The following is a 23913-nucleotide window of genomic DNA, read 5'->3' on the forward strand; positions in this document are numbered from 1 at the left end:
GTGGATGAAGCTCCAACTGCTCCTTCTATATTTCAGGCAGAAAAGAAGCAGCAGGGGACTAGTGTTTATATCAGGGGAGCAAAACTTATTCAGATATCCTCGACTGACATCCTTTTGGCTAGAATTATGTCCACAGCCATGCTTAATTGCAGGAGAAGCTAGGAAATGTCCTCTGTTTGTTGAGATGTTGCTACTCCCTTCCCCTCACAAAATAGGATTCTGTGAATAAGAAAGAGGGAAAAGCCTATTGGTTAGGTAATCTATGTCCTCCTTGGTTAAAACTCCATGTGTGTTAATTATAAATGTCAGGCCTCATAGGCAACTGAATCAGCTCTGACTAGTTTGAACAGAGGAGGGATTATTAAAGGATATAACATAGCTCACAAACTTTTCTGGGAGGGCCAGGAAAATAAGCTTGTATATAATCAGCTACAGACACAACAAGTAGGAAAAATGCCCAATTGCCTTATAGGATTTTTATGGCTGAAAGGTCACTATTGTCCACACTCTCCACTTCTTGCCACCTAGCAGGCTAAGACCAGGCACCAGAAATGCTTCCATGGCCGTCACTAAAGAACCAGATACTGTCATACCTGCCGCTTAAAGAGTCACTCTTTCCTCATGTTGTTCACTTCCACAGCCAAGTCTATCATACATGGGTTAGCATGGAGATCTGTGAGGTTACATGACTGAATCCTAGCTGTTGAGCATCTAGGAAGACAAGCTAGTAGAGGTTTGAGATGGGTGTTAAGTAAAAACTCTAGTATCTATCACTGTTTTAGAAATAGGGGAGAGACCAGGAGTCATCTGGTCACTGACTAACCAACAGTTTCCCATGGCTTTGAAGGGATATTTGATTGAGAGGGGAAAATATGGCACTATCTGGTTTTAGAAAAGAATGACTTACTGTGAAAAAAAAGAGAATGATACACTCTTTTCAATTCTATTTTTTCTTCTGCATTACATGGTACATTTTTATAAAGATAACAGATGGGAATCCTATATTCATTAAGGAGAAAAAAAAAAGAACTCTTCATCTGCTAGTGTTTTAAATAAAGGAAATACGTAGTATTTACTGCTATCCTTTGGAGACCCTTTGAAGATTTTAATTAGCACTGAATATGTTATTCCATCTGCTTAAAGGAGTAGGCCACATGGTCACAAGACTTGTCATTTCAGGCTTGCAAACCAATCCATTTGGTCTTCTGGTTGGAATTAATAGAAAAGCCTCAACTAAAAAGATTCCATAAATTATCTAAAAGTATTCTTCATTTTTAAAAGATTTATAAGAAAAGAGCACATTTATATAATATACATAGATAGACTCAAAAATTCAAAAAAGAAATTCAAATACTTTTCTGTTTTACTTTAACCTAATCTCCCACAGTGCAATGATTCCTGGTATAAGGGTTTTGTTAAAATATATTTTTATGGCACTTTATATTTCATAGAATACTTTCACATATTATTATATGTTCCTTTCTATCCTGTGAGGTAAAATAGGTAGAGAGCACTTTCCCTATTAAAGAAGATAAGAAATGAAGGCTGAGAGAGCTCCAATGATTTGCGCCTGCTCACAAAGTTCAAAAGAGACTTCCTTGACCTTATAACCTAAATCTTTTTTATTTCCATTCTGGTCCTCCAGCCAGAAACAAAGGCTTAATCAGTGAAAGACAAATCTTTCTGTCCTTAAGAAGAATATTTTACATTACATGAGCTTTAATTAGGTTAGATCTGAGATGTAATGCACATGAGAAAAGTGATTGAATAATATGGCAGTATGACATAAAGCTTATGACCATTAGCTATCTTGTAGCTGAATGACCTTGAACAAGTTCTTAATCTCTATGGGGCTCCATTTTCTCATCCATAAATAGAGGATATAAATAAAATTTACTCATATAGAGATGCAGCACACATTCTATGTTCCCTGGAAAATCAAATCACTCTATTGCTGGACTGTTTTAATAAATTGAGGTCCATCCATTTACTTTAAAAAATATTAAACACTTACCATACAGGGAATACTGTTCTCAATACTAGAGATACAAAGATGAAGAAAACCAATTCCTCCCTTATGGCACCGAAGAGTGTGTGGCCAATTTTATTTCGGTGAGTGTGTCTATGTGTAATGCATATGTATGTGTATGTGTTGGGGTAATGCCAGAAAAGCTCAATGGGAGATTTATTCCTTGAGCTAAGGTCTTGAAAGGTTGACTATTTAAGTCTTTGTGGGTTAGAGTTCTGACTCATTCTCTTATCTATGTCAGTTTATGAGGAAAAGGAAGAACTGAAACATAAAGCCACCTACTTAAAATATTAAAATGGGAGGGAGGATGGCGGCACTGTGAGAAGCAGCAGAGCACCCCCACTCCCAGCCACAGACTCGATTTATTCCTAAAATCCTACGTAACCGGCTTGAAAAAAACAGAGAAACATACCTGAGTGGACGGAGTGAGAGTGGGGAGCACTGAAGAAACATCACAGAGTCTGGTAAGAGAGGGGGTGCGTAGGAAGGGGGAGTCCCCCCCTGAAGCCTGTGCTGGGCTCTGAGCCCAGAGGCTTGGAGGCTACAAAGCTCCCTCCCCTCGGGAGTGCAGACCCCCATCCAAAAGTGGGGGTTGCACACCCGAGGCGACGGGAGGGGAAGGATCACCCCGCGCACAGGGCAGAGAGACCCTGGGGAGCAGTGAGTCCCGGAGGGATTGGAGCCTTCCTAGGAAACAAAGGCTCTAATGGCAGACAGCGCCTTCCTAGGAAACAAAAAGCTTCTAGTGGTGGCTGCGACCAGTGTCTGGTGCTCGGGGTGCTGACCATAGGGAAGGCTGTCCCAAGGTCTGTGGCATCCAAGTGGTAATGGACCAGAGGACTATGCTGAGCAGCCGCACACGGGGACCCCCTGACTCCCTGTGGGGCATTGTGTTGAGCCCCAGAAAGCACTGAATCTGCGTGGCATGGGGGAGGGGAGGAGCCCTCCTGCCATGAGCTCCTGGTGCCGAGAGGCAGGGATCTGTGACCAGCCCTGAGGGGCGCTGTGGTGGCACATGAAACTGCCCCAGGTTTGCTGAGACCAGCTGTGTGGGGAGCTGCATGGTGCTGACTTTGGGTCCCCTCCCACTGGGGGCATTGGTGCGCAGGCAGCAGGACCTTGCAGGGCAGACTCTCTGCCTATGTGTTGCTTTGTGTGTTTGTGAGTCTGATTGCAGAACTGGTTCCTACCTTCCTGGCATGCACTGCACAAACAGACAGCAGAGGCTGGGATTGGGGTCTGCACAGTAGAGGGTCTGAGGGGCGAGCCAGGTGTGACCAGCCAACCAGAGCTGAGCAGAGAGGGGCAGAACCTGCTGGTATCTCCTAAAGCCAGGAGCACCGCCCCCAATAGGAAAGGGGCGAGTCCTGCTCACAGGCCCCAGACACCCCCACAGGGCAGAGTCCTGAGAGGGAAGGGAGAGCAGCTCACAGGAGGACTTTACAAAATAAGACATTAAGGGACTGTTGTTTGGGAACTAGAGGAAAAGCTGAAAACCCCTGCTGGGGGCTGGGCAAGAAAACGGCTCACCAGAACGTGTTTTTAATCAAACCCACTGAGCCCAGGCTGCTGAAACAGCCCATACAAAAAAGGCAACAGGCTGAAATCAATCTGAAACTGCAGCAGGACAGAGCCTGGGGAACTAGAATCAGAGAACAAGGTAGGGACTGAGGAGCTGGTGGTGGAGCAGAGTAACTCCCACAGAGTGAGCGCCTGACAGTGACACCTTTAAGGGGAGTGATGCCCTGAGCTACACTAGCCACCCTGCACCCTAAAGACTTTACAGAAGACTCTGGAGTGAGACCAGGCAACTACAAGGTTGCAAAATAGTTGACAAGGGGAGGTGGCCCATGGAGAGCCTCAGATCAACCATCTACCTAAGGACACCAGAGCCAAACCTAGATGGCTCCTCACAGTGGGTGATACACAAGTACCTCCCAGGAGAACTGAAATCAGCATAAAAAACTGACCCCCAGAAAACATAAGTTGGCCAGAAGAAACTCACTTGATTGACTACTTTTTTTCTGTTTTGTTTTGTTTTTGTTTTATTTTTTGTTGTTTTTTGTTTGTGGGTTTGTTTATTTTTTCACTTTTTTTTCCTTAGGAAGAAGAGAAAGGGGAGAAAATTTGTTTTTTCTTCTTTTTTAAATTTTATAATATTTTTTTTTAATTTTTTTAAAAAACATTTTTTAACTAAATTTCTTTTTCCTCTTTTTTATAAAAGAATTTTGTCTTGCTTGCTTGTTTTTAGTTTTGTTTTGGCTATTTGCTTTGTTTTGTTTTATCCTTGCTTCTAATATCAAGCCTTTCTTGATATCCCTGCTTAACGACTGGGACTTTAGCATTATACCCAAGTCTACAGCTTTTTTCTGTAGTTTTCCCCAAATCTCTTACCAGACTCCCTCCCTGCCTGGGCTTTATCTCTCTCTCCCCTCTCGATCCATTGGCAGAACTGTTTTTCTTTTTCTTTTTTCTAGTTTTCTTTCATTCTGTAGTTATCCTCCCTTCTGTCTTCCTGTCTTTTTGTTTCTCTTATTCTATTTATTGTATTTTTGTTTTCTCATTTACAACTATTATCCTATTCCTATTCTCTCCCTTAATATTTTGTTGGCCCTTCTTTCAGAATCTTTTCTCTGCTTCTGTTATCTCCCAGTAGCGTCCCTATTTTTTACATTTTATTTTATTATTATTTTCTAAAATTTCACCAGTATTAACAACAATATGCAGCTCTCTCTCTCTAAGCATTACTTTTCTTTCTCTCTTTCTTTTTTTTAAGCATTTTTTTTTGTGTGTGTGTTCTCCCTTCACTCTCTCAGTTCTATTTCCATGCAGGTTTTCATTGTGACTGTCAAGATATTTTGTAAGATACCTCTTGTTTTCTGGAAGTTTAGTTGTGTATTGTCCTATATTGCCAACACCCATACAACAGCTTACATGATGAGATTGGGGCTGAGACACAGTTAGCCAACCCGAGAGGATGGTCCTCCCAAGGACTGATCAACAACTATCTAGACCCAACCACAACAAGAGAATATAAAGAAACCACAAAAGGGACACCCACAAGAGGAACACACCTAGAGCAAAGAGCTCAGAAGTATAAGGAAAACACACCTGTGGGCTCCACTGGACCCACAAGAAAAAATCCCATCCCACAAGACTGGAAGAGAGCAAATATATCTAATATATGGATACAAACACTAAGACGTACCAAAATGGGGAGACAGAAACAACCTCCAAATTAAAGAAAAGGAAACATCGCCAGAAAAAGACTTTGATGAGATGGAGTTAAGCAAGTTATCAGAAACAGAGTTCAAAGCATTGATGATGAAGATGTCCAATGAAGTTAAGAAAACACTAGAAGATAAGATCGAGGACCTTAGTGAAAACATGAAAAAAACATACATACCATAAACAAAACTCAGATAGAGTAAAGAATGCTGTATCTGATATCAAGAATGCACTGGAAGGAATTAAAAGTAGGCTCAATGAAGCAGAGGATAGAATAAGTGACTTAGAAGACAAGGTAGAAAAAAATCACACAATCAGAGCAGCAAAAAGAAAAAACACTTAAAAAGCATGAGGACAGCCTAAGGGAGCTTTGGGACAACATAAAGCGAAACAATATTCGCATTATAGGAGTGCCAGAGGGGGAGGAAAGAGAGCAAGGGATAGAGAACTTGGTGGAGGAAATAATGATAGAAAACTTCCCTAGGCTGGCGAAGGAGAAAGCCACACAAGTTCAGGAAGCACAGAGGATTCCAAACATGAGGGACACAAAGAGACCCACTCCAAGACACATCATAATTAAAGTGGCAAATGTCAAGGTCAAAGAGAAAATATTAAGGGCTGCAAGAGAGAGACAAGCAGTGACCTACAAGGGAACCCCCATAAGGCTGACAGCTGATTCTCAACAGAGGCTCTTCAGGTCAGGAGGGAGTGGCATGAAGTTCTCCAAGTAATGAAAAGCAAGAACATGCAACCAAGATTGCTTTATCCAGCAAAGCGATCATTTAAAATTGAAGGTGAAATAAAGAGCTTCCCAGACAAAAAAAAGGCTAAAGGAGTTCAATACCACTGAACCAGCATTGCAAGAAATGCTAAAAGGACTGCTTTAAGAAAAAGAAGGAATAGTGAGAGAAAGGTACATCAGCATAAAGGGGGAAATGGCATTATATAAGTTGATATCAATAGTAACCTTAAATGTAAACGGAATAAATGGCACAATCAAAAGACAAAGGGTAGCTGAATGGATAAGAAAACAGGACCCAAATATATACTGTCTACAAGAGACCCACCTGAGAGCAAAAGACTCACACAGGCTAAAAGTGAAGGGATGGAGTAAAATATTCCATGCAAATGGAAAGGAAAAGAAAGCTGGAGTAGCAATTCTTATTTCTGACAAAACAGACTTCAAAATAAGGACCATAACAAGGGACAAAGATGGCCACTACCTATTATTAAAAGGATCAATCCAACAGGAGGAAATAACCCTTATAAACATTTATGCACCCAATATAGGAGCACCTAAACATATAGAAATTTCTTGGGGGACTTTAAAGGGGAGATTGACAGCAACACAATCATAGTGGGGGACTTTAACACCCCCCTGTTAGCATTGGACAGATCATCAAGACAAAAGTCAACAGGGAAATGCAGACCTTAAGTGAATCACTAGACCTAATGGATTTAATTGACATTTACAGAACATTTCACCCCAAAGCAGCAGAATACACATTCTTCTCAAGTGCACATGGAACATTCTCAAAAATAGACCACATGTTAGGGCACAAGGCAAATCTCTACAAATCTAAGAAGACTGAAATCATAGCAAGCATCTTCTTGGATCACAATGCCATGAAACTAGAAATCAACCACTATAAAAAAAACTCAAAAATATTCAAGCACACGGAGGCTAAATGGCATGTTATTAAAAAATGAATGGGTTACCAATTAGATCAAGGAAGAAATAAAACACTTAAAAGGTAAATAAGGTTGCACCTTTAGCCAGACTCACTAAGAAACAAAGAGAGAGGACCCAAATAAGTAAAATCAGAAATGAAAGAGGCGATATAACAACTGACCCAACAGAAATACAAAGGATTGTAAGAAAATATTCTGAGCAATTATATGCCAACAAATTGGACAACATGGGGGAAATGGACAAATTCCTAGAAGCATACAACCTTCCAAAGCTGAATCAAGAAGGGGGAGAAAACCTGAATAGGCCAATAACAACTAATGAAATTGAAGCAGTAATCAAAAAACTCCCAGCAAACAAAAGTCCTGGACCAGATGGATTTACATGTGAGTTTTACCAAACATTCAAAGAAGAATTAACACCTATTCTATTCAAACTAATCCAGAAAATTCAAGAGGAAGGAAAACTCCTGAACTCTTTTTATGAGGCCAGCATCATCCTAATCCCAAAACCAGATAAAGATGCTACAAAGAAAGAAAATTACAGGTCAATATCCCTGATGAACATAGATGCTAAAATCCTCACTAAAATACTAGCAAACCAGATCCAGCAATACATTAAAAAGATCATACATCATGACCAAGTGGGATTTATTCCAGGGATGCAAGGTTGGTACAACATCCGCAAATCAATAAATATGATACATCACATAAACCAAATGAAGGACAAAAATCATATGATCATATCAATAGACGCAGAAAAAGCATTTGACAAAATCCAGTACCCATTTCTGATAAAAACTCTCAGCAAAGTAGGAATAGAGGGGTTATACCTCAACTTAATAAAGACCATATATGACAGGCCACAGCCAACATCATACTCAATGGGCAAAAACTAAAACCATTTCCATTAAAAACTAGAACAAGAAAGGGATGTCCACTTTCACCACTCTTATTCAACATAGTACTGGAAGTCCTCGCCATAGCCATCAGACAGGAAGAAAACATAAAAGGTATCCAAATTGGAAAGGAGGAAGTAAAGTTGTCATTATTTGCAGATGACATGATACTGTACATAGAAAACCCTAGAGACTCCATCAAAGTACTACTAGATTTGATAAACAAATTTGGCAAAGTAGCTGGATACAAAATCAACATCTGGAAATCAATGGCATTCTTATACACCAGCAATGAACTTTCAGAGAGGGAAGCTAGAAAAGCAATACCATTTACCATTGCAACTAAAAAAATAAGGTACCTAGGAATAAACTTAACCAAGGATATAAAAGACCTGTACTTGGAAAACTACGTGACACTGGGAAAAGAAATAGAGGAAGATTTAAACAGGTGGAAGAAGATACCATGCTCATGAATTGGAAGAATTAATATCATTAAAATGTCTATACTACCCAAAGAAATTTATAAATTCAATGCAATTCCTATTAAAATACCAACAGCATACTTCACAGACCTAGAACAAGCATTTTGAAAATTTATATGGAACCAAAAAAGACCCCGAATAGCTGCAGCCATCTTGAGAAAAAAGAACAGAGTGGAAGGGATCACATTACTGGACGTCAAACTGTATTACAAAGCCACTGTAATCAAAACGGCCTGGTATTGGTACAACAACAGGCATATAGACCAATGTAACAGAACAGAGACCCCAGGAATAGACCCATGCCATTATGGTCAGTTAATATTTGACGAAGGAAGCAAGAGTATCCAATGAAGTAAAGACAGTCTCTTCAATAAGTGGTGCTGGGAAAATTGGACAGACACATGCAAAAAAATGAAACTAGACTACTAACTTTCTCCATACACAAAAATAAACTCAAAATGGATGAAAGACTTAAATGAAAGTCACGAAATCATAAAATCCTGGAAGAAACATAGGTAGTAAAGTCAAAGACATCCCACGTAGTGGACTTTTCACTGGTACATCTCCTCAGGCAAGAGAAACAAAAGAAAAAATAAACATATAAGACTATATCAAACTAAAAATCTTCTGTACAGCAAAAGGAAATAGCCTCAAAATACAAAGGAACCCCATGGGCTGGGAAAACATATTTGCCAAGGATGTATCTGATAAGGGGCTAATTTCCAAAATGTACAAAGAACTCAAAGTACTCAGCAAGAGAAAGACAAACAACCAAATTAAGAAATGGTCAAAGGACTTGAATAGACACTTCTCCAAAGAGGACATACGGATGGCCAAGAGACACATGAGAAAATGCTCGATGTCGCTAATCATCAGAGAGATGCAAATTAAAACCACAATGAGGTATCAATTCACATCTATCAGAATGGTTACCATCAACAAATCAATAAACGACATGTGCTGATGAGGATGTGGAGAAAGGGGAACCCTAGTACACTGCTGGTGGGAATGCAGACTGGTGCAGGCACTGTGGAAAACAGTATGGAGGTTCCTCAAAAAGCTGCCTTTTGACCCAGTGATTCCACTCCTAGGAATGTATCCTAAGAATCCTGAAACATTCATCAGAAAGAATATATGTACTCCGATGTTCATAGCAGCACTGTTACAATAGCTAAGATCTGGAAATAGCCCAAGTGCCCATCAGTAGATGAGTGGATAAAAAAGCTGTGGGACATTTACACCATGGAATACTACACAGCTGTAAAGAAGAATCTTGTACCTTTTGGAACAGTATGGATGGACCTAGAGAAAATCATGCTAAGTGAAATAAGCCAGGCCGTGAAAGACAAACATCACATGATCTCGCTTATACATAGAATCTAAAGAACTTAATAAACTGATGAACAGAATAGATTCAATGACATAGGAGCAAAAATGAGTCTGACGAATGTCAGAGGGATGGATGAGGGTGGGTGGGTGGAGGGGAAGAGTAACCAAAGAATTTATATGCTTATATGCACAACCCAAGGACACGGACAACGGTGGTGAGAGGGACTGGGGAGAGGGATAGGACGGGGTGGAACAGTTCATTGGGGGAGAAAAGGGGTACATCTGTAATATTTTAAACAAAAATAAAATTAAAAGGAAATATTAAAATGACCTTCCATTTTGAGTGTTGGACTTTTAACTTCTTCAAAAGTATTTTTGGTTTATTATGTTGTTTATAGAACACACCTAAGAGAATCAGATATTATTGTTATTATGTTGATGAAGAAAGTGAAGCTTAAAGAAGTTAAGGCTTCTTCAAAGTACTTCAAAGTAAGGGTCTGTTCAGGTACTAAGTTGGATGCCTGGGACACAAATGCAAGCAAGACAAAATCCTTACCCCAGTACAGCTTTGGATTTCACCATTAGACTCACAGGTAGGCATGTTGAATTCATATCAGGTTTGTTATACAGGTATACCTCAGAGATATTGTGGATTCAGTTCCAGATCATCACAATAAGACAAGTATTACAATAAAGCACGTCACACAATTTTTTATTTCCCAGTGCACATAAAAGTTATGTTTACCCTGCACTAGTGTGCATTAAGTATGCAATAGCATTATGACTAAAAAAATAATGTACATAAGTCAGTTTAAAAATACTTTATTGCTGCCTTGGCTGGCATGGCTCAGTGTTTAGAGCATGTGCACCAAAGATCATGGGTTCACTTCCTGCTCAAGGTCACATACTTGGGTTGCAGTTTCCATCGGATTCCCAGCTCAGGTCAGGGTGTGTGCAGGAAGCAACCAATCAATGCATGTCTCTCAGCTTGATGGATTTCTCTCCCCCCCACCACCTCCCTTCTCCTCCCTCTAAAAATATCAATGGAAAAAATATCCTTAGTTGAGGATTAACCAAAAAAACTCACTTTATTGCTAAAAATGGTAACCATTATCTGAGCCTCCAGCAAGCCTTAATCTTTTTGCTGGTCTTGCCTTGATGTTGATGGCTGCTGAATGATCAGTGTAATGGTTGCTGGAGTTGGAATGGCTGTGGCAATTTCTTTAAAAAGATAACAATGAAGTTTGTTGCATTAGTAGACTTCCTTTAATGGATGATTTCTGTGTAGCATGCTGCCGGAGCCTGCCGGCAGTCGAACGGGAACCTGATTGAGGGGGTGAGGATTGGAAAAGAAAGACAAGAGACAGGATGGGATCGGGAGGGCTGCAGCTCATTCCTGTTGCCAGCTGCCAGCCCCGAGTTTATTTTCTCCGCTCAATATATACAGGCACTGTTGATTGTGCTGAATAGCACCCCGCCCCACATTTCTTCCCTTAGCCCAATACTAAGTAATTACTCCAAGGTCCTACGAATGCCTTTTCAGAGTAAACACCCTGCCTCCTGCAGGAGCTCAGGCCTTGGAAAGTATCCTTATCTCGGCTTCTAATGGGAACTTTTGGGGAGGATAGAGTCCTTGGCTTGGTATGTGGCTTAACTATCCTTTAACCCTTCCGGCCGGGGCCAGCTTCCTAATTAGCCTTTCTAGAATTTAGTGTTGCTTTGGTGCCTCAAGGACTGGGTCAGGGAGCAGGAGGGCACCTCTGCAGCTCACCCAGGCAGCTCCTCTGTGCCTGGGGCCACTAACTCATCCACATCTCCCTGGGGAAGCATTTTCCACTGATACCGTTGCATGGGTCTCTGCAAATTGATAGCTGGGACACTGAATGCAAACCGTTCCCTGTCCCTCGGATGGAGGGGGAGCGGGGGGAGCAGGGCGAGTGCTAGCACCGCTGCCCACCACTCGGGTCAATGCCTCAGAGATTTCTCTCTTGATGGCACTAGGGCAAGCGGGCCTCCCGGGTCTTTCTCCCTGGGCAGCACCTCGCCCGGCGGGTCCTCCCGGGGGGAGTCCCGCCGGCTCCCCACAGCATGCAATGCTGTTTAATAGCATTTTACCCACAGTAGAACTTCTTCTCAAAACTGCCACTGTTTTATCAACTAAGCTTATGCACTATTATAAATTCTGTGTTGTTATTACATTCTTCACAGAATCCACCAGGAGTGGATTCCATCTCAAGAAACCACTTTCTTTGTTCATCCGTGAGAAGCAACTCATCAGTTCAAGTTTTGTCATAAGATTGTAGCAATTCAGTCATATCTTCATGCTCCACTTCTAATTCTCCTATTTTCACCATATCTGCAATTACTTCCTCCACCAAAGTCCTGAACTCCTCAAAGTCATCCATGAGGGTTAAAATCAATTTCTTCCAAATTCCCACTAATGCTGATATTTTGACCTCTTCACATGCATAACAAATGTTCTTAATGGTATCTAGAATTGAGAATCCTTCCCAGAAAGTTTTCAATTGACTGCACAGATCCATCAGAGAAATCGCTGTCTATGGTAGCTACAGCTTCATGAAATATAGTTCTTAGATAATAAGACTTAAAGGTCAAAATTACTCCTTGATCCATGAGCTGCAGAATAGATGCTGTTAGCAGCCATGAATTAGTCAGTTAACCATGTTCTAAACAATTGTGCTGTTATTCAGACTTTGTTGTTCTACTTATAGAGCATAGACATAGTATGTTTAGCATACTTTTTAAGGGCCCTGGAATTTTGGGAATGGTAAATGAGCATTGGCTTCTACTTCAAGCCACCAGCTGCATTAGTCCCTAACAAGAGAGTCAGCTTGTTCATTGAAACCAGGCATTGACTTCTGTCTAGCTATGGAAGTCCTAGATGGCATCTTCTTCCAATAGAAAGCTGTTTTATCTACTCTGAAAATCTGTTGTCATTATCTTAGCTAGATCTGGATAACTTGCTGCAGCTTCTACATCAACACTTGATGCTTTTTCACCTTGTATTTTAATGGTATGGAGATGGTTTCTCTCCTTAAATGTTATGAATCAGCCTCTGCTAGTTTCATACTTTTCTTCTGCAGCTTTCTCACCTCCTCAGCCTTCACAGAATTGAAGAGAGTTAGGGTCTGCTATGGATTAGGCTTTGGCTGAAGGGAACATTGTGGCTGGTTTGATCTATTCAGAGTGCTAAAACTTTCATCTCAGCAATAGACTGTTTCTTTCTTATCACGTGTGTATTCACTGGAGTAACACTTTTAATTTCTTTCAAGAACTTTTTCTTGGCATTCACAACTTGACTAACAGTTTAATGCAAGGGGCCTACCTTTTGACCTATCTCAGCTTTTTATGTGCCTTCTTTACTAAGCTTAATAATTTCTAGCTTTTGATTTAAAGAAATGTGTGTCTCTTTTCTTCACTTGAACATTTAGAGGTCATTTTAAGGTTATTAGTTGGTCTAATTTTAATATTGTTGTGTCTCAGGGAATAGAGAGGCCCGAGGATAAGGAGAGAGATGGGGAAGTGGCTGGTCAGTACACATACACTTAAGTTTGTAGTCTTATATGGGCATGGTTCGTGGTGCTTCAAAACAATTACAATAGTAACATCAAAGATCACTGATCACATATCACCATAACAAATATAATAATAGTGGAAACGTTTGAAATATTGTGAGAATTACCAAATGTGACACAGAGACATGAAGTGAGCAAATGCTTTTGGAAAAATGGTGCAGATAGACTTACTCAATGCAGAGTTTCCACAAACCTTCCTTTGTAAAAAAAAAAAAATATATATATATATATATAATATGTATATATTATATATATATATATGCAGTACCTACAAAGTACAAAAAAGCAAAGTGCAGTAAAACAAGGTATGCCTGTAATTTAGGGGCACAGTTTAATTCATATATATCTGATTATGTATATTAATGGCTTTTTATTACTTTGTTCCCAAGTTTAATATAAAAAACTTTAGAAGAAACTAAGTACACTTCATTTCTGATATCTTTAAAGTATTTCTTGAGAACACAAATTATTGGTTTGTATTTTTTACCTTTTTCTTAACTGAAGTATAATTTACCTACATAAAATGCACAGATCTCAAGTGTTCATTTAATGAATTTTGATAAGTATATATTCTTGGATTAAAATCATCCAAATCAGTTCTTTAAATTTAATGCTTTATTGAAATGTTCTTAAGGAGGATGGATACATCTGCCTTTGGATTAGTTATTTAAACATTTTATGCATTTTATTTTTTAGTTTTATTTTTTTAAAACAAGTCAGGAAACAGATTGAAACATGGAACAGACTGACAAATCTCAGAGGGAAGGGGGGAGGGGGACAGGGAGAGGTTAATCAAAGAATTTTTATGCATATATGTATAACTCATCGACACAGACAACAGTGCAGTGAAGGCCTGTGGTGGGATGGGATCCAGGTGGAGGAGGGTAATGGGGGGAAATGGAGGACATCTGTAATACTCGCAACAATAAGGATAAATTTTTAAAATAATAAGAAATAAAAGAAATTTGTGATCTCTAAAAAAAAGACATTTTTTAAATTGATTTTTTTTAGAGAAAGAGGAAGGGAGCCTGGCTGGGCGTGGCTCAGCAGTTGAGCATCAACCTAGGATCCAGGAGATTGAGGTTCGATTCCCAGTCAGGGAACATGCCTGGGTTGTGGGCTCGATCCCCAGTGGGGGATGTGTAGGAGGCAGCTGATCAATGACTCTCTCATCATTGATGTTCCTGTCTATCTCTCCCTCTCCTTTCCCCTCTCTGAAATCAATAAAGATATATTAAAAAAGAAAAAAGAGAGGAAGGGAGAGGGAGAAAAAGAGAAACATTTGATGTGATAGCAAAACATTGATCAGCAGCCTTCTGCATGGTAGCCCAACTCCTTCCAGGGATCCAGCATGCAACCTGGGCATGTGCCCTGACAGAGAATCAAACTGGCAACCTTTTGGTGCACAAGATGATGCCCAACCCACTGAACACACCAGCCAGGACTATATTATTTCTTTTTAAATTGTGCTATTATTTCTGAGAATGAAACAGGCAATTACACTTAGAAAATGAGTAATAGTATTTAATAAAGTCAGTGATTGTATGTATGCTCAAATAAGTGTTACATATCAGGTAGATGTGAAATGTCAATAGTCATTTTTCTTTTGATTATTCATGATGTATCTTGTGACCTCATTTCATCAAAATGAACAGCATTCCCCACCCTACTTGCCTTTTTCACTTATCTTGAAGAGTTAGCCTTTCAGTAAGTTTCGTGGGTAAGTAGTTTCTAAGTTTGATTATGTGCTGTCATTTCGCTGAATTTTGTTGAAGTATATTTGTTGAAATATATGTATATGTATGTGGGGGTGAATAATCACAAACTACATTTATATCTGTTTCATATTGGGGATTTGTTTTCCTTCTTTGTAATGTAAATAAATTCAAAATTATCAAAATTCCTGCCCTGGCCCAGGGTGCTCAGTGGTTAAAGCATCAACCCTCTCACCAAAGGGTCATGGGTTCATTCCCAGTAGACTCCTGCTCAAGGGCATGTGCCTAGACTGTTGATCAGTGGCTCACTTGGGGCATGTGGAGGAGGCAACCAATCATTATGTCTCTTACACTGATGTTTCTCTCTCTCTCTGTCTCTCTCTATTCCCCTTCCACTCTCACTAAATATCAATGGGAAAAATATTCTTGGGTGAAGATTAACAAAAAAAATTAAAAATAAATTATCAAAATTCCTTAAATGTTTTAGTTTAGATTATTTATGTGTCATTCATGAAATATATATGACTGCATGAGAGTTGACTACTACTTCCCTTATCCCAATAACAAATAACTACCCACTACTTTACCTAAATTTTATAGTGTTTGTGCACTAGAAAACAGAAGTTATCATATCTGAATTTAGCTAACATGAAAACATTTCTCCCAGAAAGACTTTTAACAAGATAGTACCCATCTTTTTTCTCCCCCAAAGAGAGAAATACAGTGTTTCTAGGTAGAAATATTTATCTATTTGTTTATATCCTTTCCTACATTTTGTCTATATTCACCGTATGTTTTCCAACCAAAACTGGTCCTTTCACCCTTCATTTAACAAATAATTTTTGAACATCTACTCTGAGTAAGGCTCTGTAGAACATAAATAAAGCATCAATGCAAAATAAAATCTCTTCCATCACGGAGATTGCAAGTTAATGGAAATAGATATTAATCAACAAATTACACAATCACTTGTCAAATTAAAATTGTAACGGCCTCTATAATTATAGCGTGTTAAAAGAGCACATCACAAGACTGTAAAATAAGACCAGAGAGGTGGGCAGGAGTCAATTTGAGCATGCCTTTCTTTATCCTTAGGCAATGAGAAGCCACTAAAGTAATTGGAGGGAATGGCATAACTGGAGTTGGACTTTTAAACATAAACTGACTACAGGGCAAAAAACTAAGAAGTAGATGGTGAGATTTCATTTCCTTTCTGGACATCACATTTTCATTGCTACATTCCACCACACTCAAGACCATTACCTTCATGCTGTCCCAGCCCACCTACCAGGCTTGCCCTTCCAGATCTACCCCAATTCTTCTGCATCAGAGCTCATCCATGTGAAGTGGCTTAAAGTAATAAACAGCTTTAAGCAAAGGCTCTAATGGCAGAGAGTAGACTGAGGTGTTACCACTACCTCCTACCCTTTCCTCTGCCCCAAATATAATAGGGAATGTCTTGTCTCAGTACAAAGAAGTGAAAAAATGGAAAGCTTTGAATATGGTGGTCATATATCAAGCCATATATTCTACCAAAATAAACAGATATGTTATTTAATCTTCATACTATGGTCCTGAAATATGTTTCTTGGTTTACCATAGCAGGAAGGTTCTAGTGACAGGATTGGTTTCCACAGTGGATTCTCTTCAATGCAGCTGGCTACCCACTCTTTTCACCACATCCAAAGCACCTGGTGCATTTCAGAGCATGTACAAATTCCACTTATCATGCAACATGAGGATAGCTGTTTTGCTGGATTCTCAAAGTTAGTGAACAGAGCCTATGATTTTATTTGTGATATCATTTTCTGAGCCTTTTCTTTTTCTTCAAGATCTTACAATGATTTATCTATGTTAATCTAATCCTCAGTAACCTTGGAAAGATGAAAACTAAGGAAGCAGATAAGGAAATGGTCAGGAAAAATCTACCCAAACAATAGCATCCCTCTGCCTTTTAAAGGAGTAATAAAGGCTGGGAATTTCAGCCATCAAGGACCAGGTGGGAGAAGGGAGGGCATCTGTGTCAAGCAAGCCTTTCAGAGTCCTTCAAAGTTGCTGCTGCTTCTGCTCTTACAGGACAACTATTGAAATGTGCACCAATTAAACTCCTGTGATCTGAACTCCTGGCAAAGGAAGAGATTGCAGGCACAGCCCTTTTGGCCAGTGCAGAGTTGTAGCATCATTTCTCCCTGGGGTCTGGGACAGTGATGCATTATAGAGAATAATGCCAGAAACAAGCTCAAGCTACAAAATTAGCATCCACCTTTGGTAGCAGCTTCTGGTTCATTTATTAGAGGCACTATCCATGGGGAAGTATAATTTACTCCTGAGCAGCTTGAACTAATATTATTGCTTCTAACTTATATATCAACTTCACATTAGAATTAGAGTAGATTTTTTTTTTTTTCTGTAGTAAGCCAATCATTACAGTCCTCCCAGTGCCTCAGCATTCTCAGCATGATAAAATGTCTAAGAATGGAGAGGATGCACCTTGCATTCTGAGAATGGGGAGGTTTCCAGATGGTGATGGGGAGGAGGTGCAGATAATAGCAACACTCGGCTTCTAACAGAGGAGTGCTCACATCAGTGCATGGAAGGTCAGCCAGGAAGAGGTAGGCAGCTCCTATTTTGATTGGGGAGGCCATTAGTGACCCACTCACTGGGAAATTAAAAGAAAATAAATGTGTGTGCTAATCTGTTACCAATGGAATCTAATAAATAGCCTCTCCACTTTACCACCTTTGAATTAGAGGTGGAAGTCATAGAAGTGAAAATAGCACACTTGTCAAAACACCCAGTGCTACAGTGTGTGGAGCAATATAAGTAGGCTGGGAAAGAAAACTGCTGTGGCAGCAGCTCATAAAATTACACTGTTTGCTGTCCTCTCTGAGGTATAACATGCTTTTTTAGTTAGTAGGGCCAGTAGAATAAATTTACTCGTAGGTCTTAATAGAGGGAAGTATCTTGGTATCAGATCACCTGCATTCACTTCTGTAAGAGTAAACCACTTACTATATAGCTTATTCAACATTTGGATACAAGGAATAACTCTCACGGACTTTATTCTAGAGTGGCAGTTCTTAAACTTCAACATGTGTTAAAATCACCTGGAGAAATTCTAATTCAGTAGGTCTGTGGTGGGGCTTGAGGATTTGCATTTCTAACTAGTTTGTAAATGATGCTACTAGTGTGGTTGGAGACCACACTTTGAGAAGCACTGGTTTAGAGCAGTGGTTCGCAAGCTTGGCCACCAATTAAAATGAGCCAGAAAGCTATTAAAAATCTTCATACCTAGTCTTCACCTCAGACTCCACAAGTCACAATATCTTAAGTGGGACCTAGGCATCTAATTTTAAAGATTCTACAAACCGATAGATAGTCTCATGGTAAAGAAAAAAAAGAAAAAAAGAAAACCGGAAACCAGCAAGAAGTTATAGAGGAATCAAAGTGAAGGCAGTGGTAGAGAATGAGAATGGGAGCCTAAGATGACTAAGAAAGACCATTCTGATACCTGAAGGAAAAGAAAGCAAAAATGCACCGAACTATGTAATGAATATTTCAAGTAGAAGAATCAGCATGTGAAAAGGCCTTAAGATGAGAAATTTGGGAAGTATGTACTTTCAATCATCTCTCCTGTTTCTGAGCTATGAAATCTACCATAGAGAGCCTCTTCTACCTTCACCTGTAATGCCAGTAGGATTTCTTCCAAGTTCTGAAGAAAGCATTATTATCCAAAACACTAAATTTTATTTTGTGGGATTCAGAAACTCTCATATTAGATTTATTGGAGAAGCCTCAGAGAATAAAAATAGTTATTAAGATAGGAGACTTACAGGCAGAAAAACAAAGGAGCTCAAACTGTCTACCACCAAAAAGTCACAACGAAACCAATGGTATTGTTAACGGTGGGGTGGTCTCTGTGTCCTCACCTGTCATGGTGGAAGTGGGCTTCTTGGGGTACCACGGGGATAAGAATTTCCTGAGGCCCCAACAGAAGGATGAGGTATTGTGGAAAGTTTTATTTTTGTGGAATTAAACCCCTGAGTTTCCAAGGTCACATCTCCCTCTGTATGCCATGGAGAAAGTCCCAATTTGTCTTCAGCAGGGCTAAGATCAAAGCCATTGCCCAGAGTTTCCATTCCATATTTGCACAGTCCAGTCCAGCACTGGCTAGGTTAGCTTGTGTTCCCAGCTGCAGTCCACTGTGTGTGGGTTCACATGGCAGGCTAGCATGGGTCACAGAACAAGCCAGTGCAAGCGGAAGCAGGAGTGAAGCAAGAGGGAGAAGAGTGAGAATTCTTTGTCAGGAAGTTATCCTTCCAGGATTTCATGCACTTGCAATGGCTCCACCCCCTAGTCAATTATCTTTGTTCCCAGGTTAGACTGACAGGCAAGCACCTTTCCTATGTCACCCCAACTTCACTGTATATGTGCCCAACTTCTCCTTTGTTGGACCCCTTCCCCAAATGATCTGTAGGGAATGGACCAGTGGTTCCCTGGGGAGTATGAAGCTGCAGCTTCCTGGTGAAGCTGCCCAGATGACCATGCTTGCAATATCTGGCTCCCCCTTTGCTTCTTTCCTAATATTAATATTAGCTAGTTAGCTATGATGGTAACAGTGTGAATGAGTCTGTTCCACATTCCTCTTAGACATTAAAGCCAAACCGGTTTGTAAAATACTAAGTGAAAAAGGCTAAGTAAATGATTCAATATCTGAGTACTTGTCTACTCGGTTTCTTCAAACAATAGATCATTTTGTGGATACAGAGTGTAGGGAAGGGAAAAGAGAAACTTTCAATAATTGCTTGCCCGTAGCTAGCAATGCAGTACTTAGAATTTTCTACTGCAGTAAACTCTCCATTTTTTCACTAATCTGGGCTTTGTACCACTCTACTGGTATGATAAGTATTCCTTTCATATTTGGAGTCAAGACCTAAATTTGATTCCAGCTATTAGTTGTATTCAGTTGCTTGACTTCCAAGTAATAAATCTCCACAGATTACTCATATATCTTTATTCACAGTCTCACATTAACCCCATGTTCCAGCAATACTAAAACACTGGCTATTTCCTAAACATTAAAGGGAGAAGGACATGAAAGGGATTCTTCCCAATCTTCCCATCCTGCTCCCTGACACCACCTTCCATGATCACTCTTATTTGTCTTTTAGACACTGTTCATGGCTCAGATTCTCCTTTATATTTCTATAATATCTTATTCCTATGCCTATTATTGCATTTCTTTCTCTGTATTATAATTTCACTGCAATGATATTGCTTTTGATTATTCAAAAATATCTGCTACTAAGATATATACTCTTTGAAGGCAGGTCTTCTGAATTGTTCACTTTCGTATATCTACTTCCTGGTATATACTATATATGCAGATATCACAATAAATAAATAAGGAGAACCATGCATTAACTAAGATAGTGAGTAATAAAAGTTAAATTTTCCATTACTAGAACATGCTACATAAACTTTTGTAACAGGTTTATCATTGGTGGCAAACTTTATCAATATGTTCAGATACTATAAGTTATTAGTATGATTGTTCAAGAAAAGTTTGGGGGTGCAATTATTTTAACAGATAACAGATGCCAAGCACATAAAGATAACAATGTCCTCTACAAACCTTCATTGTCTTCCAGGTAAAAACTTTCAGTGGGGCAAATAATGACACCTAAAACCTGGTTCTTTGCTTCTTTCTCTTCTATTTTCTTATTTCTCTTTTGTTTCCTCTGCCTGGACAACCCTTCCTTCATTCTTCAACTAACTCCTGCTTGCATTCGAGACAGCTCAGGCATTGTCTCTCCCAGGAAACCTTCCTGGGTAGCCTGAGCTAGGTGACCTCCCTCCTTGCTCTCCAAGCGTTGTGAGCATACCTCTACCACAGCACTTATCACACTCGCTTAGGAGTAATATTAAGCCCAGTGACAACTCACATCGCCAATTATACTAATTTGCTGGAGGAAACATGTTAACTTGATTTGCTAAGCAAAACAGAATATTAGCTATTTTTGTAAGCCTTGTTACCATGGAAACAACCATCAACATGGCAAGAGGGATTTATTGTGACTGTATTGATATAATTCAATAAGCTGGTATTTCTCTCTCATTTTTTCTCTAAAAAGATGTAGAGTTCACTTTGAAATCTACTCCTTACATTTTAAACGATAGCATTGTTACTTGAACTTGAGGAAATAAAAACTATTGCTGTCCATGTATACAATTGCTCTCATTTTCTGCCATGACTTGTAGACACAATCACTATTTATTTTAGAATGTGATTTAAGAAAAAAAATTATTCTAATGTTAGTATTGAGGGTGCTAATTAGATAGTTCTTCAATCTCTTTTGCTTAAAACAGGAGAATATTGAGGCCAGAAAAGGGATGTTTTAGTTTCTGTTCCTATTTTTAAATATGAATTGATCTGCTCATACCAATAAATTCTTCAGACATTTTACAGTCATGACACTAAATCACTAAAGCACCCATGTCAAATGAAAAAGCTGCTGAAAGTAATGGTATTAATGATTATTTTTAGGTCCTGTCATCAACTTTAAAATGTATTCTTTTTTAAAAAAATATTTTTATTGATTTCAGAGAGAGGAAGGGGGAAGAAGAGAGAGCGATAGAAACATCAATGATGAGAGAGTCATCATTGATCGGCTGCCTCCTGCATGCCCCTGACTGGGGTTCGAGCCACAACCAGGACATGTGCCCTGACCAGGAATAGAACCGCGATCTCCTGGATCCTAGGTTAATGCTCAACTGCTGAGCCAAGCCCAACCAAGCTAAAATGTATCCTTGATAAGGCATCAGATTGATATGTGAATGGCCATATTTCAGGGATCCTGCCTAATATATCTGCTACAGTCTATAGCAGAAAGTTATTAAGCCTCCAAATACCCTTTGACTGAGAGAATTTTTGAAATAAATCAATGAAAATGAGCACAGCCCATTTGCTAAGCATGTCACATCATGACTATTTGACAGAATGAGCACAGTGTTTGCTTGTTTTTAATACAATAATATCCTTTAATTTTTGCAAGCTGTGGAAAGCAGTTTGATAGACCACTGGAAATACATCCAGTTATTTCATGCACCGAGTGAAACATGAAGTGCTAAAAAGGGATGAGGAGCATTTTCTAGAGTCAGTTGTCCTCCTTTTAAGAAAATTAGCCTTTCCCTTTTTCTTTTATTTTAACATCTAATCTAGATTTCTCTAGGGAGATTTATATAACACCAGTTACAGTCAGTCTGATGTGACTGTCCTTATACATACTTGTTCTAGATTATTATTGTTAAACTTGTAAACCAAAGAAAGTTTCAAATTCAAGGATGTGAATGAATAGGCAGTTATATTTTGTCATAAAATATACTTTTAAAGAACACAAGTAATTCTTGACAAAGGTATTCAGTGCTGGTACCTAATATGGCTTAAGAGAACTCACCTCCTGTTAAGTATAGTGCTTACCTTTTCTCCCTTGCCCAAGCCTGGGTACTTGCTCTAATCAGCCACTGTTCACATTCTGCTCTGTACCTCTGCTTCTGCAGAGAACAGCTTAACCTGGGCTATGACAAAACAGCCTCAGCCCCTTGATAATTGTTTTGCTGTGGAAATGCTTTGTAGGTTCAAAAAGGAAGAATTTTGCTGTGTTTTTCTGTGAAGATATCGGCATAAAGTGAAAAGAAAATGATGATCATGGGACTATTTTGCTCTAGGAATGAAAGGTCTAAGCACACATGCAAATTTTGTTGTTGTTGTCGTTGCAATTTTTGACATTTCTAAAGGTATACTGGTATAAACTTTGTAACATTTGCTTATTTATCCAGAGAAATTATGATAGAAACTCACACTCTTGTCATCATTTGTAAGTCTTCTCAAATAGTAGAGAAACATCCCCTCTCAGGGCAAGAATGAGCTCTTTTTCAGCAGAGGGGAGTATCTTAGATTCAAGGTCAGCATATTCTCACAAATAGTAACTTGATTAAACTCATTCTTCTAATCCCTCGTAACATGATAAAAAACATACTTAATTCTTGCTTTAGAGTTTATATGCTCAAATTCAAAGAATTTCAATGCCATATGTAAATTTTTAGGCCAAAAGTAGTTTATCCAAGGGTCAAGTTTCTTAAGGTTAAAACATAGACACTATTACAAAGTGAAGGAAACCAGTTTAGCAAAAACATAAACATCTTTTGAGGCATAATTTATGAAATCAGTTTTGCTGGAGAGCTCTGTCTGGTGTGAGTAGAAGCTGGACACCTATAAACACTGGCTGGAAGTTTTTACAGATAATCCACATGAATCAAACTGGGATCACAATAGGGACAGCCAGTCAGGAAAAGGGGATGAGCACCCTCAGGAAGGACTGGGCTTTGTGATGGAGCCTGAGTCACAGTTGGAGTCATTTAGCTGTTAGGGAGGTTATTTTAAGAGCAGGGAAGACTTGGCTGTTGGGAAACAGGCAGAGCCTCCTCAGACTGAGAGGACCAGGCCTGAAACATCAATTGCTGTCTCCAACAGCATAGCTGCAATCTCCACCTAGGACCCCTTACCCCACTGGTGGGGGCTTTCAGGAGCAATGGCAGGTTATACTGCATTATATTTCCCCTACCTGGAGTTCCACCATCCCCAAGCTCTGGGTTTAAGTACAGGAACTCTAGTTCAGGCAGCAAATGGACTGTGAGTAAAACCCTGGTAGCAGGTAGCACCTGTGGGCCCTGGAGATGGCTAGAAAGCTGGGCATAGGAAAAAAGGGGTAGAGGGGCGGGGGGACAGACACGGTGCAAGAAGAGCCTAGAGAGGAAGGTGGGGGTTGGGCCCCATATATGCAAGGTTGACAAGACAGAGTTAAATTTGATTTTTAGAGAAACATCAAATAATTTCAATATAAATATATTTCAAATATTGGACAGAACGTATTTATATTTTTATAA

This window comes from Miniopterus natalensis, chromosome 10 (assembly GCF_054644295.1).
Source record: "Miniopterus natalensis isolate mMinNat1 chromosome 10, mMinNat1.hap1, whole genome shotgun sequence".
NCBI lineage: Eukaryota > Metazoa > Chordata > Mammalia > Chiroptera > Miniopteridae > Miniopterus > Miniopterus natalensis.